The sequence below is a fragment of the Astyanax mexicanus genome, chromosome 4 (assembly GCF_023375975.1).
Source record: "Astyanax mexicanus isolate ESR-SI-001 chromosome 4, AstMex3_surface, whole genome shotgun sequence".
Classification (NCBI taxonomy): domain Eukaryota; kingdom Metazoa; phylum Chordata; class Actinopteri; order Characiformes; family Acestrorhamphidae; genus Astyanax; species Astyanax mexicanus.
Window position 1 is genome coordinate 32,707,835 of NC_064411.1, and position 19,667 is coordinate 32,727,501.

At 35.1% G+C, this 19,667-nt stretch overlaps 1 protein-coding gene across 1 annotated transcript in view; it reads left to right on the forward strand.

Annotated features, from left to right (window-relative positions):
- Positions 1 to 19,667, forward strand: part of LOC125801640 (macrophage mannose receptor 1-like) — a 224,400-nt gene that overhangs the window by 122,815 nt on the left and 81,918 nt on the right. The gene's annotated exons all lie outside the window — the stretch shown is intronic.

Genomic DNA, 19,667 nt, shown 5'->3' on the forward strand with positions numbered 1-19,667 from the left:
ATATTACATACATCATACAGAAAAGACTGTGGAGAAACGTTCTGTAGTTAATGAAGCAGAACAGAAATTAAAGAGTTTAGATGTGATGTGTGTGAATATTGTGATGTGATGATCTTTGTGATGAACTCTATGATTAATTGCACTGATTCTTCTTAAGATGCAAGTTTAGTGGATATTTAAATAAAATAATGAATGTAAGAAATGTAAAATACAACTACATTTATATTAGTGGTGTCAATTATAATACTAGTATATATTTGTATGTTTGAGGGGAGATAAAGGGGCGCTGGAATAAAGAATGTATAATAAATTGAATTAAGGAACATTTTTTTTGTCTTTATTGTAAACATCTCAGCTTGATTGCAAGGATTTCTGAATTAGAACTTAATTTGCTGACTATAAAAGGGGCATTTTCACAACTGTATTTGGTTTTTAAGGTCTGAATCAGTTGATGAGTTTGTTTATTTGGAGTGTTTTTCTCTCTGTTTGGTTTGGTTTCATACAGGTAAAAATCTAAACACACCAAAATGCACACCAATAAACCACTCGAGCACATTGTCTTCTCTGATTGATCAGAGCTGTCTGGCGCGAGGGCAAGAAAGTAAATATAGCGAGAAGATTCCGTGTTCCAGGTCATACGTCTGTGCAATGTAAAGCTGATTTATCACAGAATGCAGAAAATGTACAGCTTTATTTTCAAGCACAGTGTTTTCAATGGGACATGCAGCGCAGATGTGAGCAGTGAATGCAGCACATACCACCGCTTAGTGTGTAAACAGCATGAAGCAGCAGAGACAGCATTTGTTAATAGTAGTATATTATCTGGCTAATATATCAGATTAAAATGCACCTAATCAGCAGTTTAGCTTAATTAAAAAAAAATAAGTATATTTGATAGCTGGGTTGGATCGAGACTGGATCGCTCTCACCACGAGCGAACGACTCCATAAAAACAATTTTGCATTGGATGGGGCGGGGCAGATTATGGCAGAAGTTGATGTCAAACTTGGTGGTGTAATTAGTTGCATTATAAAACGTATAACGTATAATAACGTGCCACTGATTCCAAATTAATTGCTTCTGTTAACTCTTTAACATTGACAGCCAACAAACTGCAAATACATCTTCAAGGAAGGTCTAGTAATAAGTTCTTATCCACATATAGGCCTACACTCATCTATTTGTAATTTTTTCATCCCTTGTTCCTTCCATTTACTCCTATCCAAGTCCTAGAGAGTGTCTGTATTTTGACAGCCACCAAATTTATTGTGCTCCATCAGGGCGGGAAAGTTTGCCCAGTAGCATGTTGTACACCATATTTTATAATTACTCATGTAGACATTTACTTTTACCTTCATTCTAAAGGTATTATATTTAATTCAAATCAGCCAAAGCAAATGCTTGCTGGTAAAAACTTGTAAGTTTACTTCTTGAGTTTTACACTTGAGACTGAAGTAGTTAACAAGTTCTAGGTACAAATGCACAACCAATTAGCATGGTGCTAACTGCACACCAAAAGACAAGACGCTCTGTAAACCAGGTGGAGCTGTTAAGTAGTCTCTAATAGACTTGATTGGGTGGGTTTTAATACTGTACACTACCAGTCAAAAGTATTTTTAATATTTAAAGAAAAACATATGGAATTATTTTGTGTTAACAAACCAGAATTTGTTTAAATTGTAAAATTAGATTATTTAAAGTAGCCCCACTTGTTTAGATGACAATTTTGTAAATCTTGTCATTTTCTCAGTCAGCTTTTTGAGGTAGAGTCACCTGGAATTCAGGCTTTCAGTTAACAGCTGTGCTGAACTTGTCAAGAGATAATTACATGATTTTGTTTTGCGTCTTAATGTTTGAGAGCATCAGTTGTGCAGTTGTGAAGAGGTAGAGTTGGTGTACAGTGAATAGCTCTATATGAGTCATGTTCTAATCCATGTTATGACAAGAACTACTCAACTAAGTAAAGAAAAAAAGTTCTTAAAGAATAAATGATGAAAAAATTTCAAGAACGTTAAAAATATCCTCGCAAAGATCATCAAAAACATTATGATGAAACTGGTTCTCATCAGGACCGCCCCAGGTAAGGAAGAGCAAGAGTTTTCTCTGTTGCACAGGATAAGTTCATCAGAGTTACCAGCCTCAGAAACTGAAAGTTAACAGCTTAACCCCAGATAAGAGATGCTAAATGCTTCACATATATAGTATTTTGGTTTGTTTAACACTTTTAAGTTTCTACATAATTCATTATGTGTTTCTTTATAGTCTGGGTGACTTTAGTATTCATTTACAATGTAAGAAAAAAAAACAATGAATTAGAAGGTGTGTCCAAACTTTTGATTGATACTGTTTGTCTAAACATAATCTAAAAACATGAAATAAAGCACAGATAAAATTCAGATTTAGCTGCACAGCTTTAGTCCATGATTATAGACAACAGTAATAAAGTCAAAATCAGCATTTAATCTGTGATCGAATTATGAATACAATGTTTAGACGTTATTATGGATGATTAATACTTAATACTAATTTATTTATTATATTAAATATTATTAAACTTGTTTTATGGCAAAACAACCACTAGAGGGCCTCAGTTGTTTTTAAAAATATATATTTTATGACTCGAGGAAAATACACAGTATCTGGTCTCAAATATTATTTTTTATATATTATTTTCTAAAATCTAAATCTAATGATGCCAGTACAAGCCTTGCTCTGTGTCTACAGCACAGCACTGGTGGGTAAGTGGAGGATCTGGTGGTCTCTCTCTTTAAAGTGGTTCAAAGAACACAAATTGTTCCTCTCTCACCAAAACCAGGAGCTTCAGTGTCAAAGTCTGACTCAACATGTAGAAGATCAGTCCTGTTACCTTTCCTACAGTAGTTCAGAGTGCCGCTCATACGGTCATCACTGACAGATGCTGATAGAGACAGAAAAAATACAAAAGAAGCTTTAATTTACATACAGTGTTTTATATAGATGATACTGAACACTGCTGAGAGAGTTATAGAGAGTGAAGTCAGGACTTACTGTTGTAGCACAGAGCAGCAGGTGCATTATTACTGCATGGCACATTTTGCCATTTCCCTCTATTCAGCTGTGTACAGTTTGATGATGTTGATGATCGAGGGGAATCAGCGTCCCAGTTTCTGTAAGCAGATCTTCCTCCATCAGTCCACTCCCAGTCATCACGCAGCAGACCAATCCAGAAGAAATCACTGCTGTTCATCCCTGCTATCTTCACTGCTTCATTCTGCTCCTGATCTCTGATGCTGACCAGATCAGTGTAGTTCTTCCTGCAGTAACTCTGAGCTTCATACCAGGTCTTATTCTCAGTGATCAGGTGATAGCTGAAGGTGAGGTCAGTCTGATCTGTGGAGGAGAAAGAGTGAACACAATAACACTGAATTATGAAGCTATCTGAAAAAATCTGAGTTAATACTGTTGAAATATTGATAGTTAATAATCAGTATTTACCTTGTTTATAACACATGAAGTTTCTTCTCTCTGTGCACGTTATATTGTCCCAGGATGCATCAGTCTTCATAGCAGCACAGCAGGGCTTTGGCCCACAGCTTCCAGTCAGAGCACTGAATGTAACTTCATCACCATTAGACCATTTAGAACTGAACTGACTGAGCTGAAGACCAATCCAGACTGTACTGTTTATAGGCAGAATGTTAGTCAGTGCAGCGTTCTCTTCTTCACTGCACACAGTGACCAGATCAGTGTAGTTCTCTCTACAAGCTGCTCGAGCTACAGACTGATTGTTGGTTGAGTTCTTAAGTTCAATGAGATGGAAAGTTCTGAGAGGACTTTGTTCTGCAGAAGAAAAGTCTGTGGAGAAAAGTTCTGTAGTTAATATAAGATTAACAACTGGTGGATGTATGATGTGTTCAAGAGTACATCTGAACTAATGTCCCGCCATGTTTATTCTGTTTTGTTTATTTGTAGATATTTTATGATTATTGATAAAGGCATTTGTATGGAGATATTCAGCTTGAAGGTAAAAGTCTACTGGGAAAGCTTTTAATTCAGACTAGCAGTAAACAATCAGACCTCAGCTGTAGCTAGCTGTGTTCAGCTCTAGAGCTCCAGAGTGGAATGATAAAATCCTCGGAAATTATATTTATATTTATTTGGTGTAGATAGCTTCTCTATTGTCAGCCACAAAGGGGCGCTACTCAACTTAAAACCCTTGGACCATTTAAAAAAAATAGTTTTTATGTACGTTTATTTGCCTAATAATGACAAAAAATGTACAGAAGATGATAACACATGCTAGCTGTAATTATTATATTAGAATCTAGGCTGCTCAAATATGTCTTAAAGAGTATCTACACTCTAAAACAGTTTTTATATTAATAGCTGAAATATGTTAAAATGTTGCTTCATAAAAATAAAAAATACCAGCCCTGATTAAAAAGCTGAAGAATGAGATGCAAACATCCTGCTGTAATTCACTCTTTTTACAGAGCCTTATGAGATATTTTTTTTTCTCTTTTGGTATTTTGCTACTGCTGAGAAGTTCAGGGTATATCAAATATCAAAAAGATACTCTTTATTTATTTCAGAATATTAATTAAACATGGATACTCTGTCTCACACCTACACACATTGCTGCTTCTGTGAAGTTTTTCAACACATTTATCTTCTTAAGAATAATCTTTACTTCTTTATTTTTCATATTTTGCATTAATATTGTAACTTTTTAAAATTCTAAGAGTATTTAAACATGTTTACAAAGAACAATATGTGTTTAGAGTTAATAAGATACGATTAAACAAACATATTTGGATATAAATAAGATTCCACTGTAATTATTTTACATTAATTATTTTATTTTACATTTAAATATCCGTTGTTAAAAGTTCATTGTTTTGTGCGATTAATCAGCACTTTTTTTATATTACGACAGCTATACACATATACAGTTTTGAAAAAATTAAGAGACCACTTCAGTTTCTGAATCAGTTTCTCTGATTTTGCTATTTAAAGGTATACAGTACAGGCCAAAAGTGTGGACACACCTTCTCATTCAATGCCTTTTCTTTATTTTCATGACTATTTAAACTCTGTAGATTCTCACTGAAGCATCAGAACTATGAATGAACACATGTGGAGTTTTATGTACTTAACAAAAAATGAGCTGTCCTCCACAGTCACCGGACCTGAACCCAATCCAGATGGTTTGGTGTGAGCTGGAGCACAGAGTGAAGAAGGCAAAGGAGTCAACAAGTGCTAAACACCTCTGGGAACTCCTTCAAGACTGTTGGAAAACCATTTCAGGTGACTCTACCTCTTGAAGCTCATTGAGAGAATGATGCCAAGAGTGTGCAAAGCAGTAATCAGAGCAAAGGGTGGCTAATTTGAAGAAACTAGAATATAATATTTTTTTGTGTTAAGAACAAAACTCCACGTGTTCATTCATAGTTTTGATGCCTTCAGTGAGAATCTACAATGTAAATAGTCATGAAAATAAAGAAAAAGCATTGAATGAGAAGGTGTGTCCACACTTTTGGGCTGTACTGTATGTTTGAGTAAAAAGAACATTGTTGTTTTATTCTATAAACTACTGACAACATTTCTCCCAAATTCCAAATAAAAATATTTTCATTTAGAGCATTTATTTGCAGAAAATGAGAAATGGCTGAAATAACAAAAAAAGAGGCAGAGCTTTCAGACCTCAAATAATGCAAAGAAAACAAGTTCAAAAAGTTTTAAGAGTTCAGAAATCAATATTTGGTGGAATAAACCTGGTTTTTAATCACAGTTTTCATGCATCTTGGCATGTTCTCCTCCATCAGTCTTACACACTGCTTTTGGATAACTTTATGCTTTTACTCCTGGTGCAAAAAATTCAAGCAGTTCAGTTTGGTTTGATGGCTTGTGATCATCCATCTTCCTCTTGATTATATTCCAGAGGTTTTCAATTTGGTAACAAAAAGACATGCTTCAGTTTTAAGTTGTCTCTTTTTATTTGTTATTTAAATATATATTATATAGACACTGGCATGAAAAGTATTTGCCCCCTTAAAGATTTTTTTTGCATTTTTGGTCATACTTACATTTTTCATATTATCAAACAAACTTTAATATCAGACAAATATCAGAGTAAATATAAAAAGCACTTTATTAAATTATGATTTTATTTATTAAGTTAAAAAACTATCTAGCCTATAAATGAACTGTGATTAATCACACTTTTAGAAATCTGAGTTCAATTTCACTACTAACCACAACCAGGCCTGATTACTACCAGACCTGAAAATCAAGAAATCACTTAAATAGAACCTGTCTGATGACATGAAGCAGCTAAAAGATCTCAAAAAGCGACACCTTATGCCCTGATCTGAAGACATTCATAAACAAAGTCATAGACATCTATTAATCTGAAAAAGTTTACAAAGTTACAAAGTTTCTAAGGCTTTGGGACTCTTATTATTCACAAATAGAGAAAACATTAAACACTGGTGCATCTTCCCAGAAATGGCCAGCCAATCAAAATTATTCCAAAAAGGCATGGACAACTCATCCAGGAGGTCACAAAAGAACCCAGAACAACATTTACAGAACTGCAGGTCTCACTTTCCTCAGTTAAGGTCAGTGTTTATGATTCAATAATGATAAAGAGTCTGGTCAAAATGGTATCCACACTGTAAAAAATGATTTTTTGACTTTGTAAATACAACAAGGACAATTAAAGTAATTTCTACATGAAAACATCAATTCTGAGAATTACTCAAAAATGTAATGTATAATTCAGTGTAATACTTGGAGTTTCTGCGTAATTGTGTGTCTTCCCATTTAGTTAAATACATTCAGTAAATTTAACTGTAGTAACTGTAGTAAAAATTACTGAAATGTTGTCATCATTACATTAACTAAAGAAATTCAAGTAAAATGTTGCCAAAAGAACGCTCGTGTGACGTCAGACGTTAGACACGCCCCAACTTAATGCGGGGCGCTAGAGTGTGGCTCTGGGATAACAGGTACTGCCTGTCAGATGATTGCTGAACGCGTCTTTCTTCATCCTTTTATCCAGGTGGGAAATAAGTAAATGTTGAAGTGTATAATGTGATATGGGTATAAGAGTGTTGATATGGGTATAAGTGTGTTGTGTGTAATATGAGCCGCCCCGGTATCGTGTTAGCGTTAGCTACCGCGGCTAATTAACTTGGCGCCTGGCCACCGCTATTGTTTGCTAATTTCTCCGGATAGCATTTAGCTAACCCCCCAGCTTTATGACAAAGTGCCCTAGTCTATTCTCCCGCTAGCATTAGCTACCTCCTCTCAGTTACCATGAGGCTAGCCATGTTTACTGTGTATTATATGACTCCCGTTAGCATTTGCTAACTCCTCAGTTACCACGAGGCTAGCCGAGCTTACTGTGTAGTCTATGGCCCTCACTAGCATTAACTGCTTGCCTCAGTTACCACGAGGCTAGCCGAGCTTACTGTGTAGTCTATGGCCCTCACTAGAATTAGCTACTTGGCTCAGTTACCACGAGGCTAGCCGAGCTAGTATATGGCCCTCACTAGCATTAGCTACTTGGCTCAGTTACCACGAGGCTAGCCGAGCTTACTGTGTAGTATATGGCCCTCACTAGCATTAACTGCTTGCCTCAGTTACCACGAGGCTAGCCGAGCTTACTGTGTAGTATATGGCCCTCACTAGCATTAACTGCTTGCCTCAGTTACCACGAGGCTAGCCGAGCTTACTGTGTAGTCTATGGCCCTCACTAGCATTAACTGCTTGCCTCAGTTACCACGAGGCTAGCCGAGCTTACTGTGTAGTCTATGGCCCTCACTAGAATTAGCTACTTGGCTCAGTTACCACGAGGCTAGCCGAGCTTACTGTGTAGTATATGGCCCTCACTAGCATTAGCTACTTGCCTCAGTAACTATGCCCTTGGCCAGCGCTTTTCCGCGGGGGTTTCACCTTTTGCCTCAGTAATTACTTGTGTGCGTGCGTGTGTGTGTGTGTGTGTGCGCGCATGTGCGTTTGTGCACCAGAAATATAATTTTACAAGTTTTTTATTTTTATTTTTTACCCTAGGTGTCCCACCATGAGGTGGCTGTGTAAACGTTGTAGCTTTGCCTCAAATAAAAGGGTTGATATTTTCAAGCACTACTGTGTGTTTTGTGTTTAAAAATAAAATTATATTTTGTGGATATTGTGTGTCTTCATTTTTCAGGGAGGTGTTTTAAGCAGTGCCCATTATTAACAAAATACTTGGAGTTTTTAGTGTAATATGTGTACTAGTTTTTTACCAGAAATTTTAATCAAAATGTAACTAAGTAAAAAAATACTTGCTTTCAGTGGTAAATATTACTTTGGTATTACTAATAAAAACTGTAAGGAGATGCAAGTAAATTTTACTTAAAAAAATGCTATGTTAAATTTACTTAGTATTTCTGTGTGTAAAACGTGTACAAGGTTTTTACTAGTAATTTTTAATCAAAATATAACTAAGTAAAAAATACTTGCTTTCAGTAGTAAATTTTACTTTGGTATTACTAATAAAAACTGTAAGGAGATGCAAGTAAATTTTACTTAAAAAAATGCTATGTTAAATTTACTTAGTATTTCTGTGTGTAAAACGTGTACAAGGTTTTTTTAAGTAAATCCTACTCCACATTTTTTTCAGTGCATGTTGTATCAAAGTAATTGATAATAAGTAGAGATGTACCTGGGAAGAGGACCAGGAGGAGGAAGATCAGGATGGTTGCCATATTTTCACCAAACACTTCCACCAGAATCAGTGGCGTGTGGGTTTAACATACAACATTAGAACTGTTCTAGACTGCAGTCAGGAGATCTGAAAAGGAGAAATAAATATAAAAGATAAGAGAGGGTAATGAAACATTACAGGTCATATTGGTATTTATTGTGATCAGTAACTCTATTCTAGTTGAGCAGCATTTGGAGGTTTTTGTGATCGTCAGATAGAACACCTGCCGATGGTGAAGAAACCTCCTCTTTCACATGCTATGTAAGTGTTGATCAGATGAGCATATTGTTTCTCCTCTGTTTGCTAGCTACTTCAGACTTCTTCTTAAAAACTGTACATTTACAGGTGCATCTCAAAAAAAATTAATATCACTGAAAAGTTACTTTATTTCAGTAATTCAGTTCAAAATGTGAAACTCATATATTATATAGATGATTATATACAGACCAATCACGTGTGGTGTGAGATCACCAAACGCTCTCCTCTGCCAATCAGATCTGTGCAGATGCGGGAGCGCTGAGCCACACAGGCAAAGTACACAGTGAGAAGCAGCAGTCGGAGAATAAAGCGAGAAAGGCTAATTCAGATGGTGCGCACCAGAAAAAGAAATTGAAATACTACATTTATAAAACATACTAACAGTAATAATATTAAATAAAATAAAACTGCTGTTTTTAAACAAAGCTGATATTCTGGACATTTCTCCATATATTGTACGATTTGTCATTTATGAAATTATCATGACAGGCAGTCCTAAATCTTATATAAATAAAATCAAATAGAATTAAATTATTGAGGGTGTTTATTGTGTAATTATTGTGACAGGCCTATTTAAAACAATAAATATTCTTGAAATATAATTAATAGTACTTGTAACTGACAGAACTACTAGGTTTATTCAGTATACAGGATATAGCACTGGATCACAACACAAGTTAAAAATGACCATGGTCCGGAATTTTCTCTATCTGGGCCGTACTGAATTCTAATTAAATACCCCTGCCCTAGGGTGATGAGGGGAAAGAGTGATTATAGTGGCAGCACCAAAAATTTTGAATATTTTTAAGGTACTTTTGGCAGTGTGGGCAGTGTGCTAAGTCCTGCTGGAAAATGAAACGCTATTAAATACCATAGAAAAGTTATACCATATTTCAAAGCATATGGAAATTATATTAATGACATCACATCTCATAAACATGTGTATCATCTAAAGTCCAGAGGATGTTCCAGTAGCACAAAGTTGTTTTTTTTCCCAGTGCTCAACACTGCTTATATATATAAATATTAACAGATAAAATCAGCAGTACCACTTTAAATAAGGCTCCTTTATAAAGGGTTTAAAAAGAAGATAATTGATGGTTATAAACTAAGTTGTAAACAGTTTAAAACATTAATAAACACTTATTAAACACATAGGAGAAAGCACAACAATGAAAATAACATGAACATTACATAAAATGATAAAGAAAACCAGTTCAGGCATTTAATATGTTATTACAGCTAAATAAATAAAGTTATTAACAGAAATGTTAATGATGCCTGATAGAAAAGACAAAGAAAGATACAGTACGTACAAATGAATTATTGTGGAATCACTATCTGGTATATGGCAGGCTTCTGTTGCCCTTTCTATTTCTGGGTTGTAACTGCTTAATAATGATTTATAACCTAATTAATAACCATTAGTAAACACCTTCATAAACAATTTATAAACCCTTAATAAAGGAGCCTCATTTTAAAGTGGTACCAAATCAGCCTTATTTATCTTTTCCCATGGAAAAAAAAATAACACTACAGTTTTCCACCAATGAAAACACGACACGTGGTCTGACTCCACCAGTTCTGGTTCTGCAGCTTGGAGAACCTGGGCAGATCCAGGGGTTCATGGTAATTGAGGTAAACTGAGATCTGCTTCTACACAATCACTCAGGTTTGTGGACGTTGCAGTGAAGGGATGCCAGTGTTTCAGGCTGGTCTCTTACATCTTAAAAAATTATCTCACAAAAAAATTATATCTTAGCAGATAAAATGCTTATAAATATATTCTAGATGTGTAACATTTCTCATTTTGAGATTATTAAAGTATTATTTTTTAGAATTAATAGCTTATTTTAAACTTCCTTGTACGCACTTGTTTTAATTGATTTAATCTACAAAAAGTGTCTTATTGTATAGGCGATTAAATTCAAGAAACAATGCTTTAAACAAGCAAAAATATCTGCCAGTGCAATAAGACACTTTCACTTTGCTTTAACTGCGTAGAGCAAAGAAAGGTATGTGAGAAATAAGTTGTATATTATTATAAAATTCTGACAATAATACAAAAACATTTAAATCCAGAGATTTGCTAATATTTCAGTTTGCAATGTGTCTGTGGTTCCTTCTGGCCCTTTCCCTTTAGTTACGCTGTTCTAATCAGATTCATGGAGAACACATGATAATGTTTACAGTCTCCATACATTCCAATCAGAACTCATGTTATCCATTTACCAATTAGATGGAAGTTTATATAAACTATAAGCACAGAATGCAGGAAATAATTCACATTGCATTTACAAAGAATAGTATCAACATATCTGGTGAAGAGCTGATTAAAACAAAGAGTGATTTTACACACAACTAATCTGGGCCTGGTTCCTCAAAAACATCTTAGCTTTAAAAACCTCTTAACACAGAGAGAGAGAGAGAGAGTGCTCAGTGTGATGCTTGCGATTGATGCTTATTTAAAGAATTATTTTTGTGCTAACAAACTTTTGGAAACCCACCCAGAACGGTTGATTAGAGAAGTACACGACTGAGGTCTTACCTGATGAAGTGCTGGACGCTGAATGAGAAAGGAACTGATGTTGTTGCTGAAATAGCTTTAGGAGAAATGTAGGCCGGAGCTGATAAACAAATTAGACTGACCAGGGCCGAATTTCCTGCAACATCCTACTGTATTAAAATCATCTTAACACAATATCATTATTGTGCTAACACGATTTTGGGAAGCCCAGGCCATCATGTTTCCAAAAAAAAAAAAAACACTTCTTCTTCTTCTTCTTCTTCTTCTTATTATTATTATTATTATTATTATTATTATTATTATTATTATTATTACACTGTCTATCTGGAATTACTATTTCTACTAGGAAAGAAGTTGCTTCTCACATTTTATAAATATTGTATTATATTTTCATGGGACAACACTGAAGATATGACACTTTAATACAATATAAAGTATTCAGTGTACAGCTTGTATAACAGTGTAGATTTACTGTGCCCTCAAAATAAATCAACACACAGTCATTAATGTCTAAACTGCTGGAAAAACAACTGAGCACACCCCTAAGTGAAAATGGCTAAATTGTGCCCAATCAGCCATTTTCCCTCCCTGGTGTCATGTGACTCATTAGTGTTCAAGGTCTCAGGTGTAAATTGGGTTGGGTTTAATTCTCGCATACGGGCCAGTAGATATTGAACATGGCACTTCATGGCCAAAAACTCTCTGAGGATGTGAGAAACAGAATTTTTGTTCTCCACAAACATGGCCTGGGCTATGAGAAGATTACTAACCTGCTAAAACATACAGCCAAAGTCATACAGCAATTTTCCATACAGCATTTTTTTAAATAGATGCCAGCAATGTGTGTGTGTGTGCTGTTTGTTTAGCCAATGGCATTACTAAAATAGCTAAAATGGTAATCCAAAGCAGATTAAATAACACTGATTTAGCACAAATATTTATTTTACCTTTTTATTTTTAATGGAGAACTTTGTACAGTACAAACTGTACAAACGATATGATAGAAAATAATATATCATCAACATGGTAAAGAGAGGGAAAAGTACTGATGAGGAAACTACAAATGCAAAGATGTGTCCAGGAAATAGATACATTTATGAAAGCATCCAAAGACCGTACAGATAAGAATCTTCATTTCCAGGTTTTGTGGTTATCAGCGTAATGGAACATTCAGGGAGTGAGTCTAACGCTTGCAGAAAAAAAACAACCTGTAAGATGTATTATAAAATGTGCAGTTTAAAAGAGAAGTTAAGAAAATCAGTCCAGGTAAATAAAAAAAATCAGAAGCCAAACATTAAACAAACTAAGATCAGCGAAAGTATCAAATAAGGAAAAAACAAAAGACAAAAAAAAAAAAAAAAAAAAACAGAAGAAAAATATGCATTTGCAAAATAGGAACAATACTAAAAACTAAGAAACAGTTGAGGTTGATTAGTAATCAGGAGAGTTTAATTGACAGAGATTAAATGAGTTCTGATTGGTTGAGGAAGTCACAAGATTAGTTATTGCATTATGGGAAACAGAGTCCACACAGTACTCATGATTTTGCTACAGTACAGTAGAGTTTTTGCTCTTGTAAATGTGTTATTTTGTGATACAGTACTTGTACTTTTACTATGTCACTCTTGTGTTCTCTGCCTTCTCTTTCATGGCACTGTCCCACTCTAAGGACTCCATCTCCCACAATCCACTTTCCTCTGTTCTCAGTCATTTGTTCATTATCCACCAATTTCAAGCTTTGATCAGAATGGTAAACTGATTAGGGAACGACCAAACAAAAAAAACATCTTTGTTTGTGTCGCTCGGAGGCCGTCTGACACATCAGCACCGCACTGCATTATGGTATAGATTAGCAATGATAGAAACTGAATAAGTATCGTTTAGTTTGGTCTCAATTCTTGTTGTTCATGTGATCTTTAGCAAACTTTTGACGAGCAGCAATGTTCTTTCTTAAGAGAAGTGGCTTTTTTTCCTGCAATCCTGCCATACACACCATAGTGTTCAGTTTTCTCCGGACAGTGCATTATTAAATTAGTGCAACATTAACTTTAGCCAATGAGAGAGAGGCCTTCAGTTGCTTAGAAGTACCCAAAAGTTCCTTTGTGACCTTAGCCAATATTAAACGCCTTGTTCTCTAAGTGATCTTTGTTAGTCGACCACTCCTGATGAGAGTAACAGTGGTCTTGAACTTACTCCATTTCTACACAACTCTGGATTGTTGGGGTCCAAACACTTTAGAGATGTTTTTGTAATCTGTTCCAGCCTGATGCACATCCACAACTGTTTTTCATAGGTCCTCAGAAATCTCCTTTCTTTATGCCTTATTATTATTACTATTATTATTATTATTATTACACTGTCTATCTGGAATTACTATTTCTACTAGTAAAGAAGTTGCTTCTCACATTTTATAAATATTGTATTATATTTTCATGGGACAACACTGAAGATATGACACTTTAATACAATATAAAGTATTCAGTGTACAGCTTGTATAACAGTGTAGATTTACTGTGCCCTCAAAATAAATCAACACACAGTCATTAATGTCTAAACTGCTGGAAAAACAACTGAGCACACCCCTAAGTGAAAATGGCTAAATTGTGCCCAATCAGCCATTTCCCCTCCCTGGTGTCATGTGACTCATTAGTGATCAAGGTCTCAGGTGTAAATGGGGTTGGGTTTAATTCTCGCATACGGGCCAGTAGATATTGAACATGGCACTTCATGGCCAAAAACTCTCTGAGGATGTGAGAAACAGAATTTTTGTTCTCCACAAACATGGCCTGGGCTATGAGAAGATTACTAACCTGCTAAAACATACAGCCAAAGTCATACAGCAATTTTCCATACAGCATTTTTTTAAATAGATGCCAGCAATGTGTGTGTGTGTGCTGTTTGTTTAGCCAATGGCATTACTAAAATAGCTAAAATGGTAATCCAAAGCAGATTAAATAACACTGATTTAGCACAAATATTTATTTTACCTTTTTATTTTTAATGGAGAACTTTGTACAGTACAAACTGTACAAACGATATGATAGAAAATAATATATCATCAACATGGTAAAAAGAGGGAAAAGTACTGATGAGGAAACTGCAAATGCAAAGATGTGTCCAGGAAATAGATACATTTATGAAAGCATCCAAAGACCGTACAGATAAGAATCTTCATTTCCAGGTTTTGTGGTTATCAGCGTAATGGAACATTCAGGGAGTGAGTCTAACGCTTGCAGATAAAAAACAACCTGTAAGATGTATTATAAAATGTGCAGTTTAAAAGAGAAGTTAAGAAAATCAGTCCAGGTAAATAAAAAAATCAGAAGCCAAACATTAAACAAACTAAGATCAGCGAAAGTATCAAATAAGGAAAAAACAAAAGAAAAAAAAAAAACAGAAGAAAAATAGGCATTTGCAAAATAGGAACAATAAAAACTAAGAAACAGTTGAGGTTGATTAGTAATCAGGAGAGTTTAATTGACAGAGATTAAATGAGTTCTGATTGCTTGAGGAAGTCACAAGATTAGTTATTGCATTATGGGAAACAGAGTCCACACAGTACTCATGATTTTGCTACAGTACAGTAGAGTTTTTGCTCTTGTAAATGTGTTATTTTGTGATACAGTATTTGTATTTTTACTATGTCACGCTTGTGTTCTCTGCCTTCTCTTTCATGGCACTGTCCCACTCTAAGGACTCCATCTCCCACAATCCACTTTCCTCTGTTCTCAGTCATTTGTTCATTATCCACCAATTTCAAGCTTTGATCAGAATGGTAAACTGATTAGGGAACGACCAAACAAAAAAAACATCTTTGTTTGTGTCGCTCGGAGGCCGTCTGACACATCAGCAACGCACTGCATTATGGTATAGATTAGCAATGATAGAAACTGAATAAGTATCGTTTAGTTTGGTCTCAATTCTTGTTGTTCATGTGATCTTTAGCAAACTTTTGACGAGCAGCAATGTTCTTTCTTAAGAGAAGTGGCTTTTTTTCCTGCAATCCTGCCATACACACCATAGTGTTCAGTTTTCTCTGGACAGTGCATTATTAAATTAGTGCAACATTAACTTTAGCCAATGAGAGAGAGGCCTTCAGTTGCTTAGAAGTACCCAAAAGTTCCTTTGTGACCTTAGCCAATATTAAACGCCTTGTTCTCTAAGTGATCTTTGTTAGTCGACCACTCCTGAGGAGAGTAACAGTGGTCTTGAACTTACTCCATTTCTACACAACTCTGGATTGTTGGGGTCCAAACACTTTAGAGATGTTTTTGTAATCTGTTCCAGCCTGATGCACATCCACAACTGTTTTTCATAGGTCCTCAGAAATTTCCTTTCTTTATGCCTTATTATTATTACTATTATTATTATTATTACACTGTCTATCTGGAATTACTATTTCTACTAGTAAAGAAGTTGCTTCTCACATTTTATAAATATTGTATTATATTTTCATGGGACAACACTGAAGATATGACACTTTAATACAATATAAAGTATTCAGTGTACAGCTTGTATAACAGTGTAGATTTACTGTGCCCTCAAAATAAATCAACACACAGTCATTAATGTCTAAACTGCTGGAAAAACAACTGAGCACACCCCTAAGTGAAAATGGCTAAATTGTGCCCAATCAGCCATTTTCCCTCCCTGGTGTCATGTGACTCATTAGTGTTCAAGGTCTCAGGTGTAAATTGGGTTGGGTTCAATTCTCGCATACGGGCCAGTAGATATTGAACATGGCACTTCATGGCCAAAAACTCTCTGAGGATGTGAGAAACAGAATTTTTGTTCTCCACAAACATGGCCTGGGCTATGAGAAGATTACTAACCTGCTAAAACATACAGCCAAAGTCATACAGCAATTTTCCATACAGCATTTTTTTAAATAGATGCCAGCAATGTGTGTGTGTGCTGTTTGTTTAGCCAATGGCATTACTAAAATAGCTAAAATGGTAATCCAAAGCAGATTAAATAACACTGATTTAGCACAAATATTTATTTTACCTTTTTATTTTTAATGGAGAACTTTGTACAGTACAAACAGAACAAACGATATGATAGAAAATAATATATCATCAACATGGTAAAAAGAGGGAAAAGTACTGATGAGGAAACTGCAAATGCAAAGATGTGTCCAGGAAATAGATACATTTATGGAAGCATCCAAAGACCGTACAGATAAGAATCTTCATTTCCAGGTTTTGTGGTTATCAGCATTATGGAACATTCAGGGAGTGAGTCTAACGCTTGCAGATAAAAAACAACCTGTAAGATGTATTATAAAATGTGCAGTTTAAAAGAGAAGTTAAGAAAATCAGTCCAGGTAAATAAAAAAAATCAGAAGCCAAACATTAAACAAACTAAGATCAGCGAAAGTATCAAATAAGGAAAAAACAAAAGACAAAAAAAAAAACAGAAGAAAAATAGGCATTTGCAAAATAGGAACAATACTAAAAACTAAGAAACAGTTGAGGTTGATTAGTAATCAGGAGAGTTTAATTGACAGAGATTAAATGAGTTCTGATTGGTTGAGGAAGTCACAAGATTAGTTATTGCATTATGGGAAACAGAGTCCACACAGTACTCATGATTTTGCTACAGTACAGTAGAGTTTTTGCTCTTGTAAATGTGTTATTTTGTGATACAGTACTTGTACTTTTACTATGTCACGCTTGTGTTCTCTGCCTTCTCTTTCATGGCACTGTCCCACTCTAAGGACTCCATCTCCCACAATCCACTTTCCTCTGTTCTCAGTCATTTGTTCATTATCCACCAATTTCAAGCTTTGATCAGAATGGTAAACTGATTAGGGAACGACCAAACAAAAAAAACATCTTTGTTTGTGTCGCTCGGAGGCCGTCTGACACATCAGCAACGCACTGCATTATGGTATAGATTAGCAATGATAGAAACTGAATAAGTATCGTTTAGTTTGGTCTCAATTCTTGTTGTTCATGTGATCTTTAGCAAACTTTTGACGAGCAGCAATGTTCTTTCTTAAGAGAAGTGGCTTTTTTCCTGCAATCCTGCCATACACACCATAGTGTTCAGTTTTCTCCGGACAGTGCATTATTAAATTAGTGCAACATTAACTTTAGCCAATGAGAGAGAGGCCTTCAGTTGCTTAGAAGTACCCAAAAGTTCCTTTGTGACCTTAGCCAATATTAAACGCCTTGTTCTCTAAGTGATCTTTGTTAGTCGACCCCTCCTGAGGAGAGTAACAGTGGTCTTGAACTTACTCCATTTCTACACAACTCTGGATTGTTGGGGTCCAAACACTTTAGAGATGTTTTTGTAATCTGTTCCAGCCTGATGCACATCCACAACTGTTTTTCATAGGTCCTCAGAAATCTCCTTTCTTTATGCCGTGATACACTTCTACAAACATGTTGTGAAGAACAGACTTTGATAGATCCCTGGTATTTAAATGAAACAGGCTCCACCCACTCACACCTTATTGTCATCCCATTGATTGAAAACACCTGATTTTAATTTCACCTTCAAACTAAATGCTTATTCTAGAGGTTTACATACTTTTGCCATTCACATATACGTGTAATTGGATCATTTTCCTCAATAAATAAATGAAAAAGTTAAATATTTTTAATCTCCTCAGTTTAACTGGGTTCTCCTTATCTACTTTTAGGACTATTTACTTTAGGAATTGTCTCACTATTAGGGCTTTTCCACCGACGTGGAACCGGCACCGTTCTGGTTCACGAATCTAATTTTGAACCGGTTCGCCGAGTTTCCACCAACAAAAGTAGGTTCCGGAACCAAGAACGTTCCTTCGCAGCGGTAACCAAAGAATACTAGGTTTCTCAACGCGAACCGTGAAGACATCTGTGGGCGTGTCTGAGAATGCACAGTGGTCTGCTGAGAAAACACAGTATTTACTCTGGTTTCAGGATGAACCTGAAGAGAGAACTAGGAAGAAGAAACTCTAAGGTGTTTATTGCTTTTTGCATTTGTAAAACGTGTTATATTTGTTTGTAAAGAGCAATGTATTAGAAAACAGCTGTGTATTTATTAGAAGTTTGTGTATATATTTACAACCATCAGGTTTTGTGTTTGTAAAACACACAGTGTGTGTTAGATAGTCGAGTTTTGTATTTGTAAAATGTGTTGTGTTTGTTTGCAAGTAGTGTCATATATACAGAATACGTTTTCTTTATTTGCGTAGTTTTGGCACTAATTTAGCTCCATAACCCCCTCGCTGTGGAGGATTTGTAAAGTTTTTATTTTTTTTTTTATTTAGCAGCAGGGTGCAGCGAGCTGACGCTAAAACATATCTGGATATACAGCGATTTTTCTAAAAGAAAGGTAACAGAGCTTACCATGTACACTGTTATGAGATTATTTCTGAAAGCTGGTTAAAAATAAAGGAATCAAAACCCACAGATCAAACCCTCTGTGAGCTTGTGATAGTCATTGTGACTTGGGACTGCAGGATTACTGTAAATTATAATGAAGGAAAAATATTTTAGCTATCTTAACTAGGATCCAGCTCATCAGTTAATAAACACTCATCTATTGAGTTTACCTGTTAAAATCCCTTAGTCCCTTAGATTTACTAATGGAATATATCTGGTCCTTTAGTAAAAGCTCATGAAACTAACAGACTAGGAGGTTTGGGTTTATCTAAAGTTTGTATTAACTTCTGCCAAAAATCTCTATGAAACTTAAGGTTACATTTTTTACGTAAAAGACCACCATCATAAGTACTTTTAGTCGAAAAAATGTGGCGTAAATGTAAATATACAAATATACAACAGAATTGACATGCCAATACATAATAATAATAGTAATAATAATAATAATAATAATAATAATAATAATAATAATAACATCTGTTATATTATTTTAAACATTAGGTGATAACTCATCAGTTTTTTTCATATATTTATATAATTCAGACATTGCATGCATATTTTCTTCTAACAACAGTCAATGTAGAGTGGAGTAACATGTTTAGGTTGTAAAGTGACCTTTACTTGGATGTAACTAATAATAAACAGAAGTACAGAAAAGAATGGTTTATTTGTGATTAAAGGTAATTCCACAAATCTTGTTTTAAGAGACTATAAGATGGGCTGATTCAAATAAGCAGATGTGCCCCCCCCCCCCCCATATCAAACCATCTCCTAC